This window comes from Ceratotherium simum, chromosome 11 (assembly GCF_057802395.1).
Source record: "Ceratotherium simum simum isolate JZ-2026a chromosome 11, ASM5780239v1, whole genome shotgun sequence".
In the NCBI taxonomy this organism is placed as follows: Eukaryota; Metazoa; Chordata; class Mammalia; order Perissodactyla; family Rhinocerotidae; genus Ceratotherium; species Ceratotherium simum.
Window position 1 is genome coordinate 57,131,453 of NC_141910.1, and position 25,083 is coordinate 57,156,535.

The 25,083-nt window shown below is 46.2% G+C and overlaps 1 long non-coding RNA gene across 1 annotated transcript; it reads left to right on the forward strand.

Moving 5' to 3' along the window:
• The first annotated feature begins 2,559 nt into the window (after positions 1-2,559).
• On the forward strand, positions 2,560-5,237 carry LOC147916012 (uncharacterized). Its single transcript, XR_015553585.1, has 3 exons — positions 2,560-2,761; positions 3,233-3,858; positions 5,157-5,237. It is a non-coding gene; the product is annotated as an uncharacterized LOC147916012 (long non-coding RNA).
• Positions 5,238-25,083: the final 19,846 nt, after the last annotated feature.

Below are 25,083 nucleotides of genomic sequence, written 5' to 3' on the forward strand. Positions count from 1 at the left end.
AAGAAGCATTCCCAAGATACTGCTTACATGTCCCTATCCCCACAGACTGGAATGGCTCCAAATTGTCTGGAGGGAATTGGTGGTTGCCTGCTGCCAATGAGGTTGGTTTAGTACACAGTGAGAGAGCTGTGGAAATACTCCACATGGGTACCGCAGCTTACCTTGAGAAGAGTGGCCTGACTCCTTTGGTGGGGATGAAAGGCTTTCTCTGGCATGGACGTCACCGAAGCATATTGCAGGATTCTCAAATAGTACAGGCCTACTTCCTGGGTAGATACACGAGTTACTGGAAGGCTGATTATCCCTTGCTCCCTGACATCCAGGCCCGGGTCCTAAAGGTTTGGCGGTTAGTGAGAATCCAAGACAAAGGCTGTTGCTAAGTTTGAGTGGGCTGAGTCTTGGAGGCTAGACGTCCAAGAAAATAGGCCCAATGGGACAGTGATTGTCCAGCTGTGTTTCTTCTTGTTTATCTGAGTCTGTCATTGTGCCAGCTGGATGTAAAATGTAGTGCAAAAAATCTCTTTGGAAGAACTGTCAGGAAGCTGTTTCCTGCCCAGAAACTCAGGGTGTGTGTGTGTCCCACCATATAGCATTACTGAACTGAATCCGCTCAGGTGCTGCTTGTGGACAGGAGGTTTGCCTTTCCTGGATGAGATGTAGAAAAGGCAAGGGCACCCCGTGTTTCTGACAATTATATCCTATCTGATTCCAGCTCCGTCTTCTGTCCTGGCCTCTCCACTTGATAGTTTGGTCAGTTGGACAACATGCAAGGGGGAAGAAGGAGAAGGGGTAGGCTGGGGGAAGTGAGTCCTTTATCCCTGGACAGGTGCCGCTCGCTCTCTTTACTCTTCCTCTGTCCCAAAAATACTCCTCCGCCGCCCTTGTTTGGCCCTGGTGTGAAGCAGCTGGGGCGCTGGGCTGGTGATGTTCCCCCGTTGCACACTTCTTCTGAAAGCCATTTCTCACGCCCGTGGAGACACGAAGAAAGAGGGCTCAGAAGTGAGGTCTGTTTTCACTGTAGCTGCTCTGAGTCGTGCTCATGGTGCTCTGGGTGGTGGCATCAGGGAATGGGGTGCAATGGCTGGGCTGAGGGGTTTTTGGTGCTCCCAAGGTGATGCAGTTTGTATGCCTATGCATGTACTCATTGCTCTGACTAAAATCCCAATCAATTTCTGTGTCAACCAATTGTAATAATGTTATCTTTGTTGGAATGAGGTGATCTCTATAGAAAGTGACAGTCTCAGGGCTGAAAAGTGCTAAAGTGAGAACAGGAAGGCATCAAGGCTGTGTAGATGTAGGGTAGGGATCTGGTGGGATTGAGCGGTTAGCTAGGTTTAGAGAGGAAAACGCTGAGCAAGGTGGCGAGGCCTTTTCTCTGATTTGATAGAATTGGGTTTGTTGCACCAGCTCTTCTGAGGAGGCTCTTTCTCTGAGGAGAAGGCCTATAATTTGGGTATATTGTGGTAAACAGAAGCACCTGAGATATGGCCCCAGGGTCCAAACAGCAGTTTCCATATGGATGTGGGTCAATGGAGAAGAAGATTCTTATGTTTTTCCAGTCAATTATAACATTTTGCAGAGAGGTTTAGAGTCACCAACATGACTGTGATCTCTCCCTCTCCCTTTTCTGCTTTCGCCTGAGCACAGAGATACAGGACCGCCAGGTGAAAAGGAAATGGAGAAAATAGTAAGGTCATTGCATGATAGAAATTGGCCTACAAGGAAAACAGTCTGCTCCTGGCTAAGGTGGAAGAAGGCTGGGGACAAGCTGCCACAAAGGCTGTTGATGTCAGCCTCGCTTGCAGTTTGGGAGCTGTCCTGAAAGGACTGTTTTTGAAATAAAGATTTAGGATAAATTAAACGGAAGTCCTCTGATGAACCCTGGAGGTAAAAACCAGGTTAAACAACAAATGAAAAACAGTCTGAATTAGTGAGAGAGGTACAAAGCGTATCTTGGAATTTTATTCATTTAAAAATGTGCTTTTTTGAGACTCTTTGTTTCATCCTTTCAGGTTTAAACCTCGCTATTTAAAATGTGGCATTTTATTATGGCAAATTTTGCACATACACAAAGGCAGACAGACTCTTTTAGGGAATCCTCATGCACTCATCACCCAGATGAACCGTGTGACAGGTGAGGTCATACTTAGGTGATCTTGGCTCCCTTTGGGGGATCCAGAGCCCGCCAGCCTCTTGAGTTCCCGACCTAGAAACTTAAACTTGGAACAGAATAGAAAATGATGCGATGTGTAATAGCCCCCATGCTGCAAGGGCCACTCCTCAGTGAGTGCAGGACGGTCTTTTTACAGTCAGCCATGTTCCCAGCCAGGCTGTATTAACAGGGTCATTTAGCTACAAGCAGACTTAAGTTACTAACTGCAGAGGAGGGAAAGAGAAATGAAGACGTTTAGTATGGTCAAGGGAAAAGAGATGGGTTTTCATTTAAGACATACTTGCATTGTCTGAATAGGGCAGGATGGGCACAATTAGGAATGGAACACAATGCAATTGGCACCAAGAGGCAGATGTGCTTCCCTATTTCAGGAACCACACACAGGTGACAGACCCTGGCTGGACCTTTGTTCTGAAGCTGGAGGGCATCCTGAGTGTGATAGTTACGTTTATGTGTCAACTTGACTGGCCTAAGGGATGCCCAGATGGCTGGTAAAACATATTTCTGGTGTGTGAGAGTGTGCTTCTGGAAGAGATCAGCATTTGATTCAGCACACCAAGTGAAGACGATTCACCCAAACCAATGAAGGTGGGTATCATCCAATCCATTGGGGGCCTGGATAGAACAAAAAGGTGAAGAAAGGGCAAATTTTCTCTCTATTCTTGAGCTGAGATGTCCATCTTCCCCTGCCTTCAGACATCAGAGTTTGTGATTCTCCTGCCTTTGGACTCAGACTGAATTATAACACTAGCTTTCCTAATTTTCCAGTTTGCAGATGGCAGACTGTGGGACGACTTGGCCTCCATAACTCTGTGAGCCAATTTCTATAATAAATCTCCTCTTATCTCTCTCTATGTATATCCTATTGGTTCTGTTTCTCTGGGGAACCCTGACCAATACTCTTGAGTCCTGGATCCCTGCCTTCCCTCTCATTCTGTCTCTGGGGTCCAAGGCCAGCAGTAAGGAGGGAAGAGTCAGGTGTATGCTGGTCTTCAGCCTTATGTTGCTAAGATAGGATGGGCTGCATTAACAAGTGCTTGTTCATGCTCTTTTTTCCAGTGTATGCTCATAACAAGCCCGTGCACTGACTGTTTTCATTCTCCGTTTCACAATGAGGTGCTGGTGCAGCAGCATGCTGGGAGAGCAGGGGGTCACGCGGTTGGAGATGCAATCTAAGGAGAAGCCATTGAAGCTGCCCCTTGCAGGTTTAATAATTTCAGAAGTGTGGTTCCGTCTCTGATTCTTGAGTTCCAACTATGAGCCGCTTTCTGATAGGGCCATCAGGTAGTGCTGTTCCAGACTAAACCCCTCTGTGGCTTCTAAGTGGGGCCAGCTCCACCATGAATCCGTGCCTGGAAAACGTGGGTTGTCACGCTGCTAATTATGGGGTTCAAGTCCCAACTGGACAGAAGAGACTATAGGACCTCCGTAGCTCTGGTTCTCTGTGTCAGCAGGGACCTCAGGCCTCACAGCTCTCACCTGGGAAAAAGAACCGCCACCATTTCCCAGACCTACAGGGAATTTGCCACCAGAAAGTTCTCCAAGCCACACAGAGAAGAAAAAGCATAGGATGGAAGTCAGAAGACATGCATTTGAGTCCCAGATCTACCACTGGTCGACTTGGGGACACTCAATTTCTCACTCGTGGAAAGGGACAATTGTAGCAGTATTTTCAAGGTTGTCATGTAAGTCTAATTAGATCATATCATCTTTAAGATCATTACATGTTTTATTGTTTCTGTTGTCATTGTTATTTAAAAAGTCGTTGGATATATATATATATCAAATATGGCAGTGGTCTGCATCTCTCAGTAGCATGATGATACTACATCTAGTAGCTAAAAAAGGATTATTCCAACCCTGCTCTTCATTGGCTGGTGTAATTTTAATGAAGACTACCACTCCTTCTCCCTCCCTCCCTTAAAAAAAGTGTATAAAGAATCTTCCTGATAATTAGTTCTAGCAACACCAGTGTTAAATTCATTCTCATTTTGATTTCCTGGCCCCAACCCAATTCTTCGTGAGTGGGCTGGCTGCAGTTTTTATTTCCTTGGTTTTCTTTTCCCTGAGGACACAGAATATTCACAAGGCACAACATTTTCCTTTAAAAAGATTTCCCCTAAAATCCAAGTGTTATTAATGAATCTTCAGTCCCTCCTGGAAGATGCTGACCCAAATAGCAGACACAATTTAAAAACCACGCTGTCATGCAATGGCCTTCGAGTTTGTACCTGCTTCTCCCCTCCGCTTTTTCTGTTGTCCTTGGCTTGTAGAATGTGTTGAGAACATCACAGAATAGTGTGTAGTAGTATTTGACACTGTATTGTTTTATATTTTCTTGCCAACTTGATGATGGATTAGATGGGATTGAAGCTCATTTATGAAATCCTCTATTTCATTGGATTTCATTATGAAATCCAACTATTTCATAGTAAATAAAGTTTCTGAAAAATAGGCTTCATTTATTCATTTATTCAATGACCATTTGTTGAGTGTCTGCAAAGTGCAGACACTTTGCTAGGCCTTGTAAAGAATACAAGGGTGAGAAATTCAGGTTCCTGGCCTTAAGGAGCTTATATGGAGGAAGCAGGTAGGAAAACAAGTAGAGAGATAAAACATGTCAGAAGACAGAGGGAGGAATGGTCGATTTTGCCTGGAAGGGTGGAGACAGCTTCCTGGCTTGGCTCCCTTCTTACCGCTCCAACTTCTGCGTGGTCACTGTCTTCATCCCCATGCCTCTGCCAGCTCCTACAGACTTCTGAGTCTGCTGGCCTAGTCACATCTCATCGGAAGGTGGGCATGGCCACTTCCCATCCTTTGATGTCATACCTCACACTTGCACTTTCCCTAGGACAGGGATGGTGTCCTATGTCCTTTGGGTGTTTGTCCGAGGGATTCCAAATTATTTGCAGAGAGGGAAGGCAGAGGGTTATTGAATCTAACCCATCTCACCTACCCCCTTCTCCCTCTCTCTTCTCTCCAGCTGGCGAAGTTGCATGAGCCAGAGCCTCAGAGTCGCACTGGTGCTGGAACTTGACTGAGGAAATGTGAGGACATGGATCCAATGGGCCATTATACTCAGGTCCTCACTGACCACCTAATATGAGCTTCTCTCTGTGATTGGCCAAACTGAGCCACCCTGGAGGTGGGGGGTGGGGTGGGAGAGTGGAGGCCTCCTAGGGCGGATAGTGTTCTTGGGGAACCAGAAATTAGCAGAACAAAGTGTTACATACTCAGCCCTGCACTGGGCCTTGCTGGAATCTGCAGATGGGGTGGGGATGGGTTGTGGCCTTCCAGGAACCATAGCTATACAGGCTTCATGTATGGGATGTACAGTTGAGCGGGACAAATTAGAAATTCCCCAGGCCATGTGTGCTCAGAGCCTAAAGAGGGTCAGAGGTTGCAGGGCTAAAGGTACTTAGAGGAGCAGAGGGCCTCTAGTCTTCAGTGGTCACAGAAGGTTCTGGAGAGAGGGTTGGGCAGAGAGGTGGAGTTGGGGGTCAAAGATTCTGAGTGATTTGATGAAGCTGAGAGGGGATTGCATGATGTCACTTTTGCATCCCTGGATTCCTAAAGGTTTAGAAGTGATGCTTTGTAATATTAATTGATTGATCCATTCATTTTGGATTGAGTCTAAGACTGGTGTGAATTCTAAAAAAGATCCCTTTTCATTCCACTTTACTTTACTTTCTCATTGTATCTCTTTCTTTGCCCTAACTAGAGACATTAGACTCTCCCTATGTTGAATTAGAGTTTATTTTTTACAGTTCTATGGATAATCATTCTTAATGACTCTCCATAGCAAGCAGTTTATCTAGCCAAGTGTTGGGCATAGTATATTCTGAACAAATGCTTGAAACTACCACCCTTGTGTGAATGATTCTCCATCTAGAACTCAACCAGTATCTTTTGCTGGTTTCTGGACCTAAAGACCCGACTGTTTGCTGGGTTTCCACCTAGATATCTCATAAGCACCTCAAAGTTAACATATCCAAAGCTTTTGTCCTATCTGTCATTTTCCCCCCAACACACTTGACCTCACTCTCCTTCCTCAAAACCACTACAGCCAAAGCACTAGGGTCGTCTCCAACTCCTCCTTCTGCCTTCCTCACCCTCTCCCAGAGCTGGTGTCTAAGTTACACTTCTAGCTACTAAATTACTCTCAATCCCACCCCTTCTCCTCACCCATCACTGCAATTTTAGCCAAGATTCCTCAGCGTATTTCTTAGATTATTCAGCAGAATGTGAATTGGTAAGCTTGCCCTGAAATAAAAATCTGACCAATCAGTCCCTCACTTAACACCCACCTGTGGGTTTGTCTGCAGGGTGACAACTAAACTTCTCAGTGTGGCTGACAAAGTCTTTACCTTCTTGCTCCCATCCTCCTTTCTAGCCTCATTTCCTCATTCCCCTTGCAAACTCCTTATGATCTTGAACAAGCTCACATTTGTGCCTTGTTGTCTTTGCTTGTGCCCTTATATACACCTGCTGTATTACCTTTTCCTCATATCTGCATCTGGAAAATTCAGCATCCGGGACCTAACATCATCTCTTTATTGAAGCTTTCTTGGACTGCTCCAGCCAGGGTCACCCTCTCACATGGGTTTCTGTGCCACCTTGGTTTACCACATTTTGTTATAATTATATTTAAATGTGTATTATGAGGATCTGTCAGACTGAGAGGGAAGGGATTACTGTCTTATCCATCATGGACACTTCATTGCCTAGCTGAGTGCTCTGTGTTTGTTAATGGTTAAAATAGAAAGGATCTTAGATCTTAAAGAGTCTCTCCTAGTTTAATTCCTCTTAAATTCATTTATTTACTCATTCATTCATTCGCTCCTTGTACAAACATTTGCTGAATACCTACTATGTGGGAACTCCCTCTCTCTCTCTAGGCGACAAAGCCTTGATTAAACAGACATAAAAGAGAAACAGCTGCCAATCCTTCCTTCAGGAAGCTCTGCTCCACAGGACTTCATTTAAGAATCCTGGAGCTTCAGTTTTCTTTCGTCAGCTTTTTCCTTAATGGCCAAACTCATGGTGGCAGTGACAATGGATTCTGCATTAGTATTAAAAATTTATTCAATAAATAATGGATTAGAACCTCTGTTTAATAATTATTAATGCACTGCAATTTCAGTTGCCCAAATCTCAAGACGTTTTAAACATAACTAATTGAAAACACAATTAACAGCAACTTGCCAAAATAAATCTGAAAGGCATAACACTCTTGAAAGCCTCAGACTATAAGAGCAAAAATTCAAAAGCAGCCCCCTTCCCATACTCCCCCAAGATATTAGAGTTCATGCTGGGCTGGGTAGAGACTCTGGGAAGGATGGTGGCACCTGGTGGGGTTTGGGACATGAAAGTTGGTTGAATGGCAGCTTCTCTGCAGCTACTGAAACTTTAGGTGACCACTTCGTTATGCTGGGGACAGGGAGAAAGGTTTGCCTGATCAGTATGCTGTGCTCAAACACTTAAGTCAGATGGGCCCTTAGAGAGAGGCTGATTCAGTGACCTCATTATGTGCAAACTCAGCAAAGCAAAGGCCAGCTCCTGGGGTCTGGCAGTGCGTGGGGTGGGGCATTGCCTCAAGTTAAGTCACAGGATGAGTGAGTGGCAGCCCTGTAGCTGGGAAACCTGGGATCCCAGCATCTCACCCACTGAACCTGGTGCCTCCCATGTTCTTTCTGGGGCTGGTTCTGCTTATCCTGACTCAGCAAAAATGGCGTATCTGGGTCTTTGGATCAGGGGTCTAAGACAAGGTCCCCTTGACTTGCTTGTTTAAACAACCGTCAGCAAAGATAGGAAATGCATCGAGGCATTTATAGGATGGGCCCTGGACTGGTTGTTGGATTCTAGGATCCTAGAAGGGCACTGAAGGAAGGTACTGGCTTCTGGGTTGGGTTTAGCATGGCTAGGCATGAATTTTTTTCCCCACTTTTCTTCTTTATACGTCTGTTCTTACTCCACTTTCTATCCTAGGATGGTTCTTTCCTTCAGATTCACTTTTAGACTTGGGTACTCTGGTCTCCTAGCTTCCCTCAGTCCTTCACAGTTTTTTGGGGGGTGAGTATTCAATGAGACATTGTAGGGAAATTAATCAACAACATGGTTGGCCAGCGGTAGGCACTCTGCACATGGTAATTCTCCTTCTACTCCCAGGCTTGTCCACTGCTCCTGCATGGTTAGCCTATACCCAGGATTCTGAACACTGCTGTGGGCATCCTTCCAACAGAATAATATGGTTATTGGACACATGGATGTTATTACTGGAGAATAGGAGGTAGCTAAGGAGAAAGTTGTCCCATTCTGGGAGTCAGTATGGAGGGCAACTTGGCTGGAGCTTACAATATGCATAAGAGGACAATGAGTGATGTGACACCAGAGACATAGGATGGGAATGTATTGCAAAGTACTGGATAACCAGGCTAGTGAGTTTGATTTTCATCTCAAGAGCGACAATGAAGGATTTTTAAGCTAGAAAGAGGCATGGATTTTAGCTTAATCTGTGTACTATGGAGCCATGATTTTTAAATGTTAGTGTGCATCAGGATTGCTAGGAAGGCAAGTTAAAACTCTCATTGCTGGACCCCACCTCCTGAGTTTTTATTCGGTAGTTCCGAGATGGAGCCTGAGAATTTGCATTGCTATCAAGTTTCTGGATGGTGTTGATGCTGCTGGTCCAGAAACTATACTTTGAAAACCACTTGGGTAGAAGATGGCCTGGAGATGGGTAGGCCTCTAGGCATGGAGCTATTTAGGATATTTGCATAATAACCCAGCTGTAATGTGATGAGAGTCTGATTTAAAACAGGAGATGAGTCTCTAGAAAGAAAAGGAGGTACCACAGAAGAAGAGTCAGCAAAGTTTGTTGGCCCAACAGGATGAATGGGAAAGACAGGAGAATCTTCCGAGGTTTTTTTAACTGGGAACCTGAAAGAATCATGGTCCTTTTCACAGGGAAGAACATGGAGCAGAAGCTTCCTGGTCACGATGATGACAGTTGTTTGGCTGATGGTTCCAAACGATCCCAGATGCAGGTGCAATGAGAAATCTGAGGGCCGGCAACTGCGTCCAGCCTGGGACCTTGAGTGTGGCAGTGGCTGCAGGAGCAATATTTCTAGGAGGGGACCACAGGGCTAGAGCTAGAGTGGGTTAAGTGAGGTGCCTAGCACATAGAATTTGAGGGGATATCACTCAACGTTGTGCAAATTTTTCCTGACCCTGAATGTGAGCGCCTTGTTAAATTTTGTGCCCCAGGTGCCTCGCTCAACTCACCCTGGCCCCAACATTTGGTGAAGCTGTTGCTGTTGCTTCAAGCCTGGAAGAGGCCTGGTGAGATCATCAGGGTGAGAGGAGGGCTATGGACCCCAACTATGTATTAAATCCCATCATCGTCCATATTGGAACAAAGTCGTATGCCATCATCCTTTGCACCTGTCCATGTACACCTGTACATGGATTGTTTTGATCCAAGTGTTGTATCCACAGGACTGTTGAATGGAGCAGGTCACTGGAGACAGAGGTGGCTGGAAAATTTTACAAATCTGTAGCACCTTCTGTGGATGATGTGGAGGCAATCCTAAGGCGTTAGCAGTGCCTGGTATTCCTGTGTTGGCTGAGCCAACGAACAGAGCCAGCTGTTCTGTAGAAGGGCAAAGATAGAGTCTTGGAGCGTCTTTCTTGAGCATAAATATACTTTGTTGTTGTTGTTTGCTTGCTTTTGTTTCTGTTTTTGTTTTAAGGACTTCATCTGTGGAGCGCCATCATGCAACCAAAGCAATCCAAGCTTAATCTCTAAGCATTCATCTCCCAAGTTCAGATTTTTCTTCTATCTTCTCAGCTGGTGCATTCCCCAATTTCTGAGTTTCTAAAAATACCCAGCATGGTTCCCTCTACAAAACACCAGCACCCTGCCAGCTGTTAAATAAATAAACTCGAAACAAAAATGCTATAGTTGTGAAATAAGATATATTTAATTAAATAAAAAAGGAAAAGCAAGTGCTATTACAAGAACATAAAACTGTAAGGCATAAGATAAAAACTAAATTACTACAAGGCAGCTCGATCCAATCTAATCCTTAAAGATAAAGATGAAACCAGAAAATTGCATGTATTGAGAAATCAACATAAGCCCTGAGCAAATATTAACTAGTGATCTATAAACTGGTTGATAATAAACAGTACTATGAACATTAGGATTAGGGAAGGAAATGGAAATGGAACCACATCAGGGTGTGGGGCACTTGAGTTCATCTCTTCATCCTGCTTGGAGCAAGCATTTGTGGAATGATCTAGTTAGTGACTTTTCCATTAGCTAATTTCGGTAAATCTGAGAGGAAGAATTGAATGGCATAGAGGTACCTGGGCAAATTTCTATCTATCACCTTTTGAAAGACACAGAGATTGATGAGATCTCATCTTACCAGGCTATAAAATGGATCTTGCAGATAAAATGTTTGCCTTTTACTTGGGTTTCTAACTTAGCTATTGGCATGATTTTTACAGTATCTTTAAGCATGAAGAATGGTCCAATTACATGTTAAGTAGCCTTTTTTTATAGTTCTAATAAAGGTTCATTTAGACATTTATACTGACAACTCAGTTCTTTGGAAGGGCATTTTTCAAGTTGCCTGCTAAAAGAGGACATTTTTCGGCTGAAAAAAAAGAAGCCTGCTGTTAGCTAGAGAATGTTGCTCCAGGTTTCGGAGATGCCATTTGTATAGAGGCTGGGTCTTCTGATGGAGAAGTCAGCAGTGGCAGCTGGAAAAATCAAGCTAATTCACAGGTGAAGATGCCCCCTTTGTTACAGTTTCAGGCTCTGGAATAAAGAGACTCCTTTGAGAGCATTCATGCATTTCACGCCCCACATAGGGAGCTTCAGAATACAATCTGAATGGGAAACCAACTAGGGAGAGTGAGAGGGACGGCTCTGACAGGCAGAGAATGCAGTTCTCCATCAGATCAAGGTCCAGGGACAGCCAGGTCTTCTGAGGGAACCAGAAGGCCCTTTGGGGACAGAGTTAGAGTTCATAGGCCCCTGGGGATGTAAGTGACCTGAGGGGTCTTAAAAACATAGTGTTTTTTTTGCCTTTAGTGAGGACTCCAACTAAAGTGTTCCTGACAGAAAATGAGATATCTACGTGCTCTCAGCTCTGGGAAAAAATCTCCACAGCCTCCTAGGGTTAGGGCCTAGACTTGAGGCTTGTCATGAACTCATTGTGAATCTTCTTGGGATCTCAAACTCTTGACGCTAGCTGCTTGAAGTAAAGAGCTTGTACTAGTTTGCTAGAGCTGCTATAACAAAGTACTACAGACTGGGTGGCTTAAACAACAGAATGGATTTTCTCACAGTTGTGGAATCTACAAGTCCAAGATCAAGGTGTCAGCAGGGTTGGTTTCTTCTGAGATCTCTCTCCTTGGCTTACACATGGCCATATTCTCCCTGTGTCTTCACTTGGTCTTCCCTATGTGTATGTCTATGTCTAAATTTCCTCTTTTTTTTTTTTTTTAAAGATTTTATTTATTTTATTTTTTTTCCCCCCAAAGCCCCAGTGGATAGTTGTATGTCGTAGCTGCACATCCTTCTAGTTGCTGTATGCGGGACTCGGCCTCAGGATGAACGGAGAAGTGGTGCCTCGATGCGCACCCGGGATCCGAACCCGGGCCACCAGCATCGCAGCGCGCGCACTTAACCACCAAGCCACAGGGCCGGCCCTAAATTTCCTCTTCTTATAAGGATACCAGTCATATCAGATTAGGGCCCACTCTAGTGATCTCATTTCAACTTAATGACCTTTTTAAAGACCCTGTCTTCATCACCTCACACCTGTTGGAATGGCCATCATCAAAAAGACAAGAGATGACAAATGCTGATATGGATGTGGAGAAAAGGGAACCCTTGTGCACTGTTGGTGGGACTGTAAATTGGTACAGCCACTATGGAAAACAGTATGGAGGATTCTCAAAAAATTAAAAATAAAACTACCATATGATCCTGCAATTCCACATCTGGGAATATATCCAAAGGAAATGAAAACACTAACTCACCAAGATATATGCACCCCCATGTTCATAGCAGTATTATTCACAATAGCCAAAACACAGAAACAACCTAAGTGTCTATCAATGGATGAATGGATAAAGAAGTTGTGGTATATATATACAATGGAATATTATTCAGCCATAAAAATGAGGACACTCTATCATTTGCGACAACGTGGATGGACTTGGAAGGCATTATGCTAAATATCTCAACAGAGAAAGATAAATACTATATGATCTCACTTTTATGTGGAATCTTAAAAAAAAAACACGGGCTCATAGAAGAAGAGATCAGATCAGATTTGTTGTTACCAGAGGTGAAGGGTTGGGGGGAGGGGGAATTGGAGGAAGGTGGTAAAAATGTACAAACTTCCTGTTATAAATAAGTACTAGGGATTTAATGTACAACATGTTTACTATAGGTAACAGTGCTTTATGATATAGGGGAAAGTTGTTAAGACAGTAGATCCTAAGAGTTCTCATCACAGGGAGAAAATTTTTTCCTTTTTTTCTTTTCTTTTTATTGTATCTATATGAGAAGATGAATGTTAGTTGAACCTATTGTGGTAATCATTTCACAGTATATATAAGTCAAACCATCATGCTGTGCACCTTAAACTTGTACAGCCATGTATATCAATTATTTCTCAATAAAACTTTAAAACAAAAACACCCTGTCTCCAAATACAGTCCTATTCTGATGCACTTGGGGTAAGGACTTCAACATATGAATTTTGGGTGGGGGGCACAATTCAGCCCATAGCAGGGCTGCGTCTTAGTCCTCTTTGTATATCTGGGAGAACACATACACTTACTTCTTACTCTACTTCCAGATAATTGCTCAATACAGGGGGTGGGGGGGCAAAAAATAAATGTCATCTATTACCCCAAGAGGGAAGCTGCCCTAAGAATTTCTGTTGCAAAGTAAGGAAAACTTTACTTTCAAAGCTTCTGCAGGAGTTATTCTCAGCCATGTCTGGGCCTCCTCTCCAGAACTTCTCATCTAATTGATCTGGGGTAAGGCCCAGGCATGGATACTTTTTCAGAGCTCCCCAAGCGATTCTGCTGTGTAGCCAGGATTGATAAACCACTGTCCTCAGAGTCTCTGGGTGCGTAAGTGTGACCCTCAAGGGCACATGGTTTTGTTCAGCAAGTCATTTCTGGTGCATTGGTGGACCCCTGGACATGGTCTGGAAGTGGGAGAGAAGACTTCTGGTTGTTTTGCATAATATTGTACAGGGATTTTCATGGTGGTGAGGAAAATATTCTTTATAGGTTATGTAGCCTTTAGGAAAATGTTCCTCTTTTGGATTTAGACTATGCTGTCTCCTGTATCTGAGAATAATTGTATGTTCTTGGGAAGAGAGAGTGTGTGTGTTTGTGTGTGTGATTGAGAATATCTCAAGAACAATGACGTGCCAAAGCTTCCCCTGGGTCCCGATGATGTGAACATGGAGAGCCACCACCCTGGAGTGACTTGCTGAAAGCACCAGTGGGTTATTGCAGATTTAGTCTGATCATGGAAAGAATAGTGTCTCAAGGATTGTCCTGTTGAGAAGAATGGTTGCATGAAAGGCTGAGACCAATGTCCAGGGGTAAAGTGTGTGGAGGGTCAAAAACTGAAGGGCTGAGGCAGGGCTCTCTCTCAGGAGATGGGGCTGGCTGACCTGACGCTGAGGTGTGCTCCTGAGAGTTTCTCCAGGGAATAGCTTATTTTTGCTCTTGAATTTTAGGAAATTCATATTGTATCTCATGTAAATTGCACCATCCCTACATTATCATTCCTCATAGTTGCCCACACACCTTTGGTAGAGTCTGTTCATACTCAGCTTTTGTAGAACAAAGGGAAAAGCCATAAAGGGAAGTATGGGGGGCTCCCCTCACCCCCCTGCCCAGACCAGGGCAGTAGAGGAGGTGTATAGTGCAGCAGGTCAACTGGCTGTGCATTAGAAACAAGTGAGGCTTTTCACAACTGCTAATGTCTGGGCGCCACCTTGACCAGCTACATCAGTCTCTGGGGGTGGGGCCCATGTAGCCAGGGTGTAGAACCAGAGATACAGAGATGGATGGTGGTCCTGGAGCTCCAGGTAGTGAGGGCCAAGCCCCAAGGCAACTCTGAGAGAGGCATATAAAGAGCAGGTGAGACAAGCCTGTGTCTCCAGGTGTACCAGATGAAGGGGAGCCACGATGTGCTGGTGGGAGTGACATCTGGACTACTGTTATACCTTAGAACCCGGTATAGAGCTTAGCATGTAAGCACACATGGTTTCTACAGTACTATCTGTATACTTGTGTTGTACGCTTCTCAGGAAGATTGGAATGTCTGCCAAATGCTGGACAAGTATGATGAAGCAGAAATATACAAGTAGTAAAGCCTTAGAATTGTTCTTATGTTTCACCCACATGCTTCCTATTTCAATCCCTCCTACTCCACTCTCAAAATCAGTAGGGATTGCTTGGCCACAGTCCTTCGCATAGGTAAATATTTATTGAATGTCAACCACGTGCTCAGCACATGGACTTCCAGGGAGCTTACAGTTGGCTTATGAGGATAAATTGTGTCCACATGAAAATATAAATTTCCACACACATCTCAGTAATTTGGGAACAGTCTGTTGCATATCTGGGCAGGCTCCTAGAGGAAGGATTGTTCCCTGTTGGCTGGAAAGAGGCTGGATCCGTGGAGAGTTAGAGATTTGAACTAGGCCTTACAGGATAGGGATGTTAATATGGTCGGGTGAAGGGAAAGGGCCTCCTCAGTAGAGGTAATCACATGGGGGCTGACATGGTGTATATTATGGGGTGTGGGGAGACAGTGGGCAGTGACGTGTGAGGCCTGACTGCAGGGTTTGCAAGGGGGAGATGCAGGAGACGCTACACGATAGAGCAGGGCACTTTGGAGGCCTTGGGCAGAAATGCAGACATGTGGGCAAGTGGTGGGTGGGTGGACAGTTATTACTGGTTGCCTGGTCATGCTGTCCCGCACAGCCCCTCCTCCCACTTCTATGATGCTGTGACAATTAAGACAGGGAGCCACGGAGAAGCTATGGAAGACATGTGTCTCTGAGGGGATGAACACTAAGCAGATGACGGTAGAGATGGGGGCTGTTGAGTAGAAATCAAGGGGAAAAAAGCTGAAGGGAAGAAGCAATTGCTTTATTTTAATAGCAAAAGGATGAAAAAGTAGATTAAATCTGGATGATTTCATGCCAGACTCAAAGGCTCCTTAAAGTATTCCTGCCTCTGCAGCTGTCTCCTGTTAAAACTATATGGCCACATGCCTGACCTACCTTAAGGAGTCCTATTTTCCAAGTCATTAATTGTTTTCTTGCATTCTTAGAGATTTTCAAGTTTCTCCTAATCCCTCCCAAATCCTGTGCATTTCACAGGTAACCTGAAGAGGCTCAGAGTGCCCTAGAGATGCTGATAAATCTCCAAATACTTCACCTGATGGAGGTGATTTTTCATCTTCCACCCCTGCATTTAACTCGTTTAATTCATGTGTGTGTGAGTGTTCACACACCATGTGCGGGGGGCAGGAACTGACTGAACACAAAGCAAATAGATTCCAGCCCTCACTTTGCAGAGGGAAAGTGGGCTGTACAGGAATTTCTATTAAGTACATGATAAAATCAGACTTGTATTAGTAGGGAAAAAAAGGAACTCTGGTTTATACAGGATGTCATCCTACCGAACTGACAAGCTTTTAAAAAGTCACCCCTTATAGGAAAAATAACAGTGACCTAAAATCACATCAATCAGGCTATGTTATTCACAATAAGTCACAAAATTTAAACAAAAAGAAAAATTTTGAAATTGAACATCTAGGTCAAAATCCTGATGAATCGGAGGCTTTTGTAGAAATTATTCAGCGTGATTGTTTGCTGAGTGATAACTTTGCGTCCAAGGAATTCCTCTTTCTCATGGTTTGAACTTGCCAGCGTCCTCCCCCGGCTCTGCTCAGAGTGCAGTGGACCCTGCAGGGGGTCAGAGGCACCATGGGACAAGGCAAAGCAGCCTCTGGGACAAGAGACCACCGTGCAGGTGCAGGGTTAGCTGGATAAGGACTGGTGGGCTCCAAGCTTGTGGCTGTGCCAACTGTCCCGCTCTGTCCTGACTGCTCCTGTGTCCAATTAACTGGCGGCCTGGGCCTCATTTGGAGCTGTCAGGCCATCACAGGGTGTCTGTGTTGCTTGGTGAAGATGGGGAACCAGAGCAGAGTGGAAGAGACAGAAACTCAGGCTCTCCCATGCATCCTCCAAGTTTGAGTGTACAGATGAGGCAAAGTTGTGATTAAAAGGAACAGTGACTTTCTGTAAAACGTTGGGATGGGAAGCAGTGAAAGTTTCCGGGGGAGGAGCAGGGAGTCCTCCCTCAGGGAGGGCCCCAGGGAAATGCTTGGTGCGGCCCTCTGAGGAACAGAGGGACAAGGAGGTTGGTGCCCTCTAGGGTCACCTAGTATCAAGCACTCAAAACAAAGGCCCCCTGCTCTGGGGAGCGGGGTCAGCCTTGGCAGCCAGGAGCAGATTGTCACCTGGATGAGGCAGGTAAGAGCGCCCTCAGGAGACTTGTGGGGTAGGGGATGGAGGAGCGTGAGCCAGTCCAGGAGACTGGCTGGGCCTGCCCTGGAGGCTGCCGATCCCAGCAACAGAGGGAAGGTGCTGATAGCAAGGGGAGGCTTCAAGTAACAGGAGGGGATCCCTCGGCCTTTCCACCTTCTGCCCAACGTGCCAAGGTTAACCCAGGCCCTTTGATTCCTCCCTGTGCCTGGGGAGGATGTGTGTGTGTGTGTGTGTGTGTGTGCGCGCGCGCATGTGTGTATGTGTCTGTGTGTGGACAGTGGGCAGGACCTGGATGTGAGAATCCCCAGAAACCAGCCACCTCTCTCCCATTTTCAGTATAAGGGAGGCGAGTTAGAGAGACTGAACACTTTGGTGTTATCACTTTCCTTCTGCCCCTGTGCTGGGCTGGAGGCCTAGGGGCAGGCCTGTTTCATGGGCATAAACAATGAGGACAAAAAGTTGAAGTGAGTTTAATGGGGATGTGTTCCTTTGCTAGGGCTGCCCTAAGAAAGTACCACAAACAGGGCAGCTGAAACAACAGAAATTTATTGCCTTCCAATTCTGGAGGCCAGAAGTCCAAGACCAAGGTGTTGGCAGGGTTGGTTTCCTCTGAGGGCTGTGAGGGAGAATCTGTTCCTTGACTCTCTTCAAATTCTGGTGGCTTGCTGGCATCTTTGGTGTTCCTTGGCTTGTAGATGCATCACCCCGATCTCTGACTTTATCTTTACATGGCGTTCTCCCTGCGTGCACACCTTCTCTGTGTCAACATTTCCCCTCTTTATAAGGACAGAGTCATATTGGATTAGGGCCCACCCTAATGACCTCATCTCAACTTGATCATCTGCAAGACCCTATTTCCAAATAAGGTCACATTCATAGGTACTGGGGTTAGAACTTCAACATTTCTTGGGGGACAGAATTCAACCCATAACAGGGGGCAAGGGTGCCCCTGGGCTGTAAGGAATATGGGGAAGAATATGAGTTTCAGGAACAGGCTGGCTTGCAGCCTTGCAGCATGAGCTGAGCGTCTCATTCAATACTTGTGTTCTTAGCCGTAAAACCAGGGTTTCCAGAGGGCTGCTTCACAGAGCTGGTGGGAGGGTGATAATGTAGCTAAAGACCCCTTGATTTGTGAAGAGGAGGCACTATCAGTGGTTATGGCAATAACATGCCACCTATATGTTCTCTCACTGAAGACAGCAGTTATATTCTTAGTCCCCTTGTTTTCTCAACTGTGAAATGGGTTGAATAAATAGTGTGTTACCTGGGCATGTAATCCTACAGCGTGGTGGTTATAAAAATGGGTGGTAATGTATGTGTTGGCAGCAGGCCATGTCTGGGTATGGGGGCAGGGAGTTAAGATCAGCAGGGAACAGAAGACCCAGAGGATTTGCTTAGGCCGTGAGGAGAAGAGAGGAGGTACTGAATAGATGGGCTCAGGCAGGGCGGAGAGCAGCAGGTGTTATGTGGTGCAGCTGTGAGACAGGAGATGTTCCTAAAGCTTTGCCTTCTGTTGTGTTCCAAACGATGCTGAGATTCTGATTCCAGCTAATTCTGATGTGTGGATTTTTCCCCACACCAAGCAAATCTCTGACACCATCTGGGTGTCCTATAATTCATCTCAATTCCGACACTATCTACCTGGAGATGGCATTAGGTCCCACAGGTTAAGGGCTCAGTCTTACAAAACTGACCCCTCACCCCCAGTTCAGACACCCATTACAAGTCCAGGTTGTCACCTGTGCTTCTGATTGATGGGCTGTAAATGGGAGGTTCCCTTGGCCCCTTCCTCAGGTTCAATTAATTTGCTAGAGCAGCTCACAGAACTCAGAGAAACATTTTACTTAGTAGATCACCAGTTTATTATAAATGGATCTGGCTCAGGGACAGCTAGATGGAGGAGACACGTAGGGCAATGTATGGGGAAGGGGTGCAGCACTCTTGTGTTGTATCCAGATATACCACTCTCCTCAAATCTCCACGTCTTCACCAACCCAAAGGCTCTCTGGACCCCATACTTTTGGGATTTTTATGGAGGCTTCATCACGTAGGCATGATTTATCATTAACTCCATTTTCATCACTTCTCCTTTCTCAAGAGAATGGGAGGTGGGCCTGAAAATTCCAAGCTTCTAATCATGGTTTCGTCTTTGTGGTGACCAGCCCTCATCCAGGAGCCATCCAGGATCCCACCCAGAGTCACCTCAATAGAACACAAAACACTCCTATCACCCAGGTAATTACAAGGGTTTTAGGAGCTCTGTGTCAGGGATGGGGTCATAGACCAAACAGTAGAACAAGAGATGCTCCCAGTGCTCTTATCACTTAGGAAATTATATGAGTTTCAGGAGCTCTGTGCCAGGAACCAGGGGCAGAGATCAATATATATTTTCTATTATCTCACAAATGCTATTTTACAGACACTTATTAGCCATGGTGCAAGTCATAATTTTGTCCTTAGGTCACATTGACTGTGAGTCTGAGATCCCTCCCAGAATGGAGGGCCTGTGACTTGCTTCTGGAAAGCCCCAGGACTTCAGCTGCTCAGCAGTGAAGGCCTTCTGTGTTAGCCCACTTAACCAGCTTTGGATTCCTCTCTTTGGTAGCTGTATTATTTATAAATATATACTCACCTTTGGTCTTCTAGCCTAAATAAAGGGAGCCACTCGTTGGAGACCACAGAGGATAACCAGCCCTTCCACCATGACCCTGATGGAGGAAACATCTCAGATGTTTGGTCGGTGCCCCTCTGTGCCTCGCACAGTCTCCCCATGTGCTGGGGCCTTGCAGGTGGGCAGGGTTTGCATTTGTGCACATATATGTTAATCACGGTATTTTACCCTTGAGATCCCTCCCCCGGCCTCCAGTCCTGTTCTTGGTCTTCCCATCCCCATCATTGTTCCTAGACTGACTTCTTATTCCTTAAAGGCTGTAAGCCCACGCCTTTCACCACAGCCTGAAAGGGGAGGCAGCTGGTTAACAAAGAAAGCTATGGCTGGCGATTTTTCTTTTACTTCTTGCTCAGTTCTCAAGCTGAAAAAAATCACGACATACTTCAAACTTGAGCAGCGGCTGTGAATGTATTCACTCTTGAATTCATCTGTGAGGTTATTATATGCAGCTTTGATGTTACAGCGAGACTACCTGGGTCGTTTTGTTCCAATTACTCAGTGCAGAGGAGGAGGACTTCATGCTGCACGAAGGTGCCCAACTTTGATGTTTCGTCGAGGTTGCCCTTCTTGGGGCTGATGCATCGGAAGCGACTCCTGGCAGCTGGGGCACGTCCAAGTGGTGGGGCCCTAACCTGGAGCAGAGGAGCTGGGTGCTCTCTACACCGCTCTCCACTGTCTCAGCCCTGAGCGGCAGGGGTGAGAAGCCATAAGTGCGGGCCTATCGAGCACATTTCCCATTGCATCACAGAGGATTTGAAAATAACCTCATTTTCCTCAATTAGGAAGATGGAGATTGTAATGGCTGTACTTTGCTCTCCTCGGACGTCTTTCATCTCTGCTTTGCAAAGTGCTCTGAAAGCATGATTAATGAAGCTGCCCAACTCCCCAGCCGGGCAGGCGCCCCATTGCCTGCTTCTGTCAAGGCTAAATGGTCGAGGCCAGCTTGCTGGGTGAGCTCAGGGTAATGGAAGATCCTGCTGACCCCCGTACAGGGCAAGGACAGTTCCTGGAAACTTCACAGGATGGAGGTGGGAGGGAGCAAGAGGCAGCCGGTGCAGGGGGAGATTCTTGGGCTGGGAGGCAGGGGTGTCAGAGCTAGCCCTAGTTGTCCCATTGGCCTATTGTCACAGCATGGACCTGTTACCACCACCGCCACCCCCCCCATCCAGGTCTCAGAGTCACTGCATGAAAAACAGCGTGTGGTGGGGCCAGCCCAGTGGCATAGTGATTAAGTTCAGCGTGCTCCACTTCAGCGACCTGGGGTTCACAGGTTCGGATCCTGGTAGTGGACCTACACCACTCTCCAAGCTATGCTGTGGCGGCAAGCCACATACAAAATAGGGGAAGACTGACACAGATGTTAGCTCAGTGCTAATCTTCCTCTAGCAAAAAGAGGAGGATTGGCAACAGATGTTAGCTCAGGGTCAATCTTCCTCAGCAAAAAACAAAACCCCCCCAAAACAAGGAGTGGAATGGGAAGATGTCTCAGGTTCTTCAGGGTTCTGCCATTCTGAGTCAGTGTGATGATGTATCTGACAGCCACGGCCTCCCTGGGCTGGCCTGGTGTCTTGCCTTGATGACATCCCTGCTCAGAACCTGGGGTGCTCCTTGGTCCTTATGGAACGCCCATGCCTCCCATCTCCCAGAAGCTGACCTCATCACCCGTGTCCTCCATTGCTACCCCCATTCACGTGCACAGGTTCCCACACTCACATTCCACACACACCGCATGGTCAGAGTATCTCCTGTTTAGAGCACCCAGGGCCAGCTGGCCTGCCTTCCGTGTGCTGCCTTCAAGGTGGGCTCCCCCACACTTGCCTCTTTGCTCCAAACACAAACACCTGCTCCTTCTGTATTTTTGCCAGACTGGATTGCTCTCCTCTGTCCATTCATGTTGGATCCCTCCTCCGAGACCCTCCAGCTCCTGCAAAGCCTCGGCTGTGGTCTGTGTGCTCAGGCATTGACGGCCCAGCCGACTGTACTTTTAGAGCTTTTGTCACCTGCTTTTAGGTTTTCTATCTGTTCACCTTTCACTGCTACCAATATTCCTACCTGCCTGTTACGGTAGTTCCTGTGCCCTTCCCAATTAGCTGTGCTTGTGTGCCGTGGGCTAAGAACTAAACTCACAGGCTATTAAAATTTACGTGCGGCAAGAGGGCTGAGGGGCTTCTATGTCTCTGCATGGACGGTGCCTCTAACCTGGTGCTCAGCTGTCTTCTTAAGGCCTTTACTTTCTCAGCTGTGCTCTGGATGGCTGGGGTTGTAGGATACTTGGGTTCTGGATGAGAGGACATAATGTAACTGCAGAAACAGCCAGAACACAGAGAGCGAGGCTCCAGAGGATGGAGGGCAGCAGAAGGTCCATTCTCTTCTACTTGAAGAGGAATTAAAAAAACCAGAGAAACTAGACCTGTTCTTTATTATTACTTATTAATATACGCTTCTAAATATTACATTTTGAAAAAGATTGCAATGCTACACTCAAAAAAGTTTTCCACCAGCATTTTGGAAGTCCCAAGGGTTTCCCAGGTGAGGAAGTTGACGAGGTCAAATCATGCCTTGGAGGATGGCTTACTAACTGGAAGATTCTTATTCTTGCCCTACACATTGCGCCCTGCCTTCCCATTCTCCCACGAGAGGACTCTGGGAGAGGCGCTCACCTTGGCTCTTGGGAGCTGAGGCCTGGTGCTGTCGCACTGGAAGGCCGCCTCTGGATGCCCCACTAGTGGTTGCTCTGACGGGCTACAAAAGCAGTTCTGGGGAAAAGCTATTTCTGGGGAAAAGCTGTATTTTGTTGTAGAGGTTTTCAAGTGTAAAAAGCCAAGTAAAACTTAATTCTATTCCTTTTCTGAGACAAACAAAAAGAAAACTGTTGAAGTGGAAAATTCAGAATGGGAAATATAGGATAGCCATTAGGTTGGAGTTTCAAAAACAGGAAAGAATTCCTTTGAGTATTCCACATATTTTCATGAGGTGGGAACCACCCATCCGTTGGGCAGTGGACTCGGGTCTTATGGGCTGTTCTGGTATGACTGAGATGCTTTGCGTGGGCCCTTCTGTGAGCTTCTCTTTTGTTTGGCCTCATTGCCAGTCTCACTTCATTTTGGCATCCGATCCCCTACCCCACGCTGCTCACAGGCAGGTTCACTGATGCCACCAACCACAGCTCAGTCCTCGGGGATTCCCTTCCAAATCTTCAAGCGCTGCAGGGCCCTTCCTGTGACTCTCCAGGACCCAGAGGCCCAGTCACCCTGCTATGCTCCCCAAAGTCTCTGCTACTGAGCCTGCTTTGCTGCCGCCAAACTTGGGACAAGCGTCCCGAGAGGCAGCCCTCGAGGTGCCATCTGTAGGACTTGACTGTATCCTGACTCCTGAGTTTTGCCTTCACAACCTGCCTTTCTCTCCCGTTTCATCAGGCTCAGTGCTGGCCCTGCCCGCCCCTTTGATCAGTGACCAGAATCCTTGCTGGCTTCACTCACTATTGCTGGATACACTCAGGCTGCAGAGAGGGACAGCCAAGGCACCAAGTGTGGGGAGTGGACGGGTCTCTAACAAGGACTTATAATGGGAGACATTTGAGGTGCAGCCCTGTCACAGTGTCTCTGGCAGCGTGCAAATATAGCAGGAGTGGGGAGTGGGGCATGGAAGGGGGGGCTCAGTATCCTGTGCAAGAATGGCTGCAGGGCCACATGTGGAGACGATTGTCAGGGGATCTTTTTTGGATGCTACATTAACAGAAGGAGGAGACAGTGAATTTTCTTTGTCATCTCTTTAGGGTATTTGTTTTATCACTTGAATTCACATTGCATGGCATACCGCATGCAGTGATCCATCATTTCATAAGTACCTTGGACGCTCACCCATGCCCTGTTAGTATCACATCATTGGCAGAAGTGGTCAGCTAACCACCAATGGTGTGAGTTCCCCACCAGAGCATTGAGCTGTTCCTGGTGGCTGTCCAGCAAAGGCTACGTTCACCAGTACCGTTGCATTTAGGTGGCGCCCTGTGACAAGCTGTTGCCAATAGAAATGTGAGTGGAATTGATAAGTGTCACTCAAGCCTGTTAAGGCTGTTAAGAAGTCTTTCCCCTCCTGTCAGCTCATGGGAGAAACCTTTGAGGACTCAGAGTGGGCAGAGCCATGAGCTACAATGAGCCTGGGTCCCTGAGTGAGCAAATGACAGGTGCCTGACGAGAAGCACCTGAATTGGACTATGACATGAATAGAAAATAAATGTTCATTGTGTTAAGCCCCTGAGAACTCATGGGAATTTAGAGCTTAACCAGTACAATAGCTAGCATTACTATAACTAATGCAGATTGGTTTAGACAACCCAATGCATTTTTGGTCCTAACCAAGCATTAAGCATTAGTCTATGTTATATCTCCCTCCTTTCTCCCTTCACCCAGGAGCTCAGGAGCTGCTACTGTTGAATGGGAAGGTTTTGAAGAAAGAATTATGTGAGGAGGTGGGTTAGGGTAGTTATTGAAGGAATTTCTTCTCTGGGTCCTGTGAGGATTTTTTTTTAGTGATTTCTGGGTCTCTGGAATTATGAAAGTAATGGAGTCATGAATATAATTACCTCTATTCTGTAATTACCCGGCAAATATCATATGAATACATAGGGGGTTTGAGTCAGCAGATCTGGCAGCTGCAGAGTTTGATTATGATGATTTAGCTGTTGGGAAATGCCAGGGATTAATTTCAGTCATCAGTGTAGGAACAACAAGGAGAAATGGCCCCAAATTAGGAAAGGACAAATGCAGGCTGTGTGGCAAGAGAACTTGGTGACTGGAGGTCAGTTAGACAAGGGACCTCCCTCTGGAGGAGGCCCATCCCTCTGGAACCCTTCCTGCAGGACCAGGGGTGAACTGCAGATTTGTCTGCAGGCTGCCATTTCCCCAGGTCATTGCACTTCGAGAATCTCACAGGTGAGATGACAGACGGTAACAGGTGTGTTTGTTTGAGCTCTCTGGCTTTCACAGGGGCCGTTCCCTTCCATTGTTGCCATGGTACCCCTGTGAGGTGGAGTCAGCACAGCTATCCCCATTTTAGAGATGTGAGCATGAGTCCTAGGACAGATCTCTCAATGGGGCACAGTGAGTGGCACTTTCTACATTAGACAAAGGTCCCTCATGACGTTTTCATATCTTGAACTAGCTTTGGTGAGGAATGTGCCTCCAATTATAATGATTTTCCAATGGAAAAAGATGATGTCTTTAATGATTGTTTTCTCAAATGGTTTCCAGGAAAATTGTGTGAAAAACAATTGCACTTGTTGTGCAAATCAGATCCTGCTGTCCCAGAAAGGAGGTGGAGAAGACCCTCTGCAAGACTGAGGTCTCATAAAAGAGGCCAAGGGTTTCTGTGATCTTAGTGCTGTGTGTCCTTTCCTAATCTGGGGCCATTTCTCCTTGTTGTTCCTACGCTGATGAGTGAAATTAATCCCTAGCATTTCCCAATAGCTAAATCATCCTAACCAAACTCTGCAGATTGATTCTTCTTATGAGGTTCCCAGTCTCTCCTCTGGACAACACCCACCCACCACCACTGAAATCGAGAGGGTTGTGGTCTCCAGTGAGGCCAGGGCTGTCCCAGCATTTCCCGTTTGTCTGCATTGCTCTTTG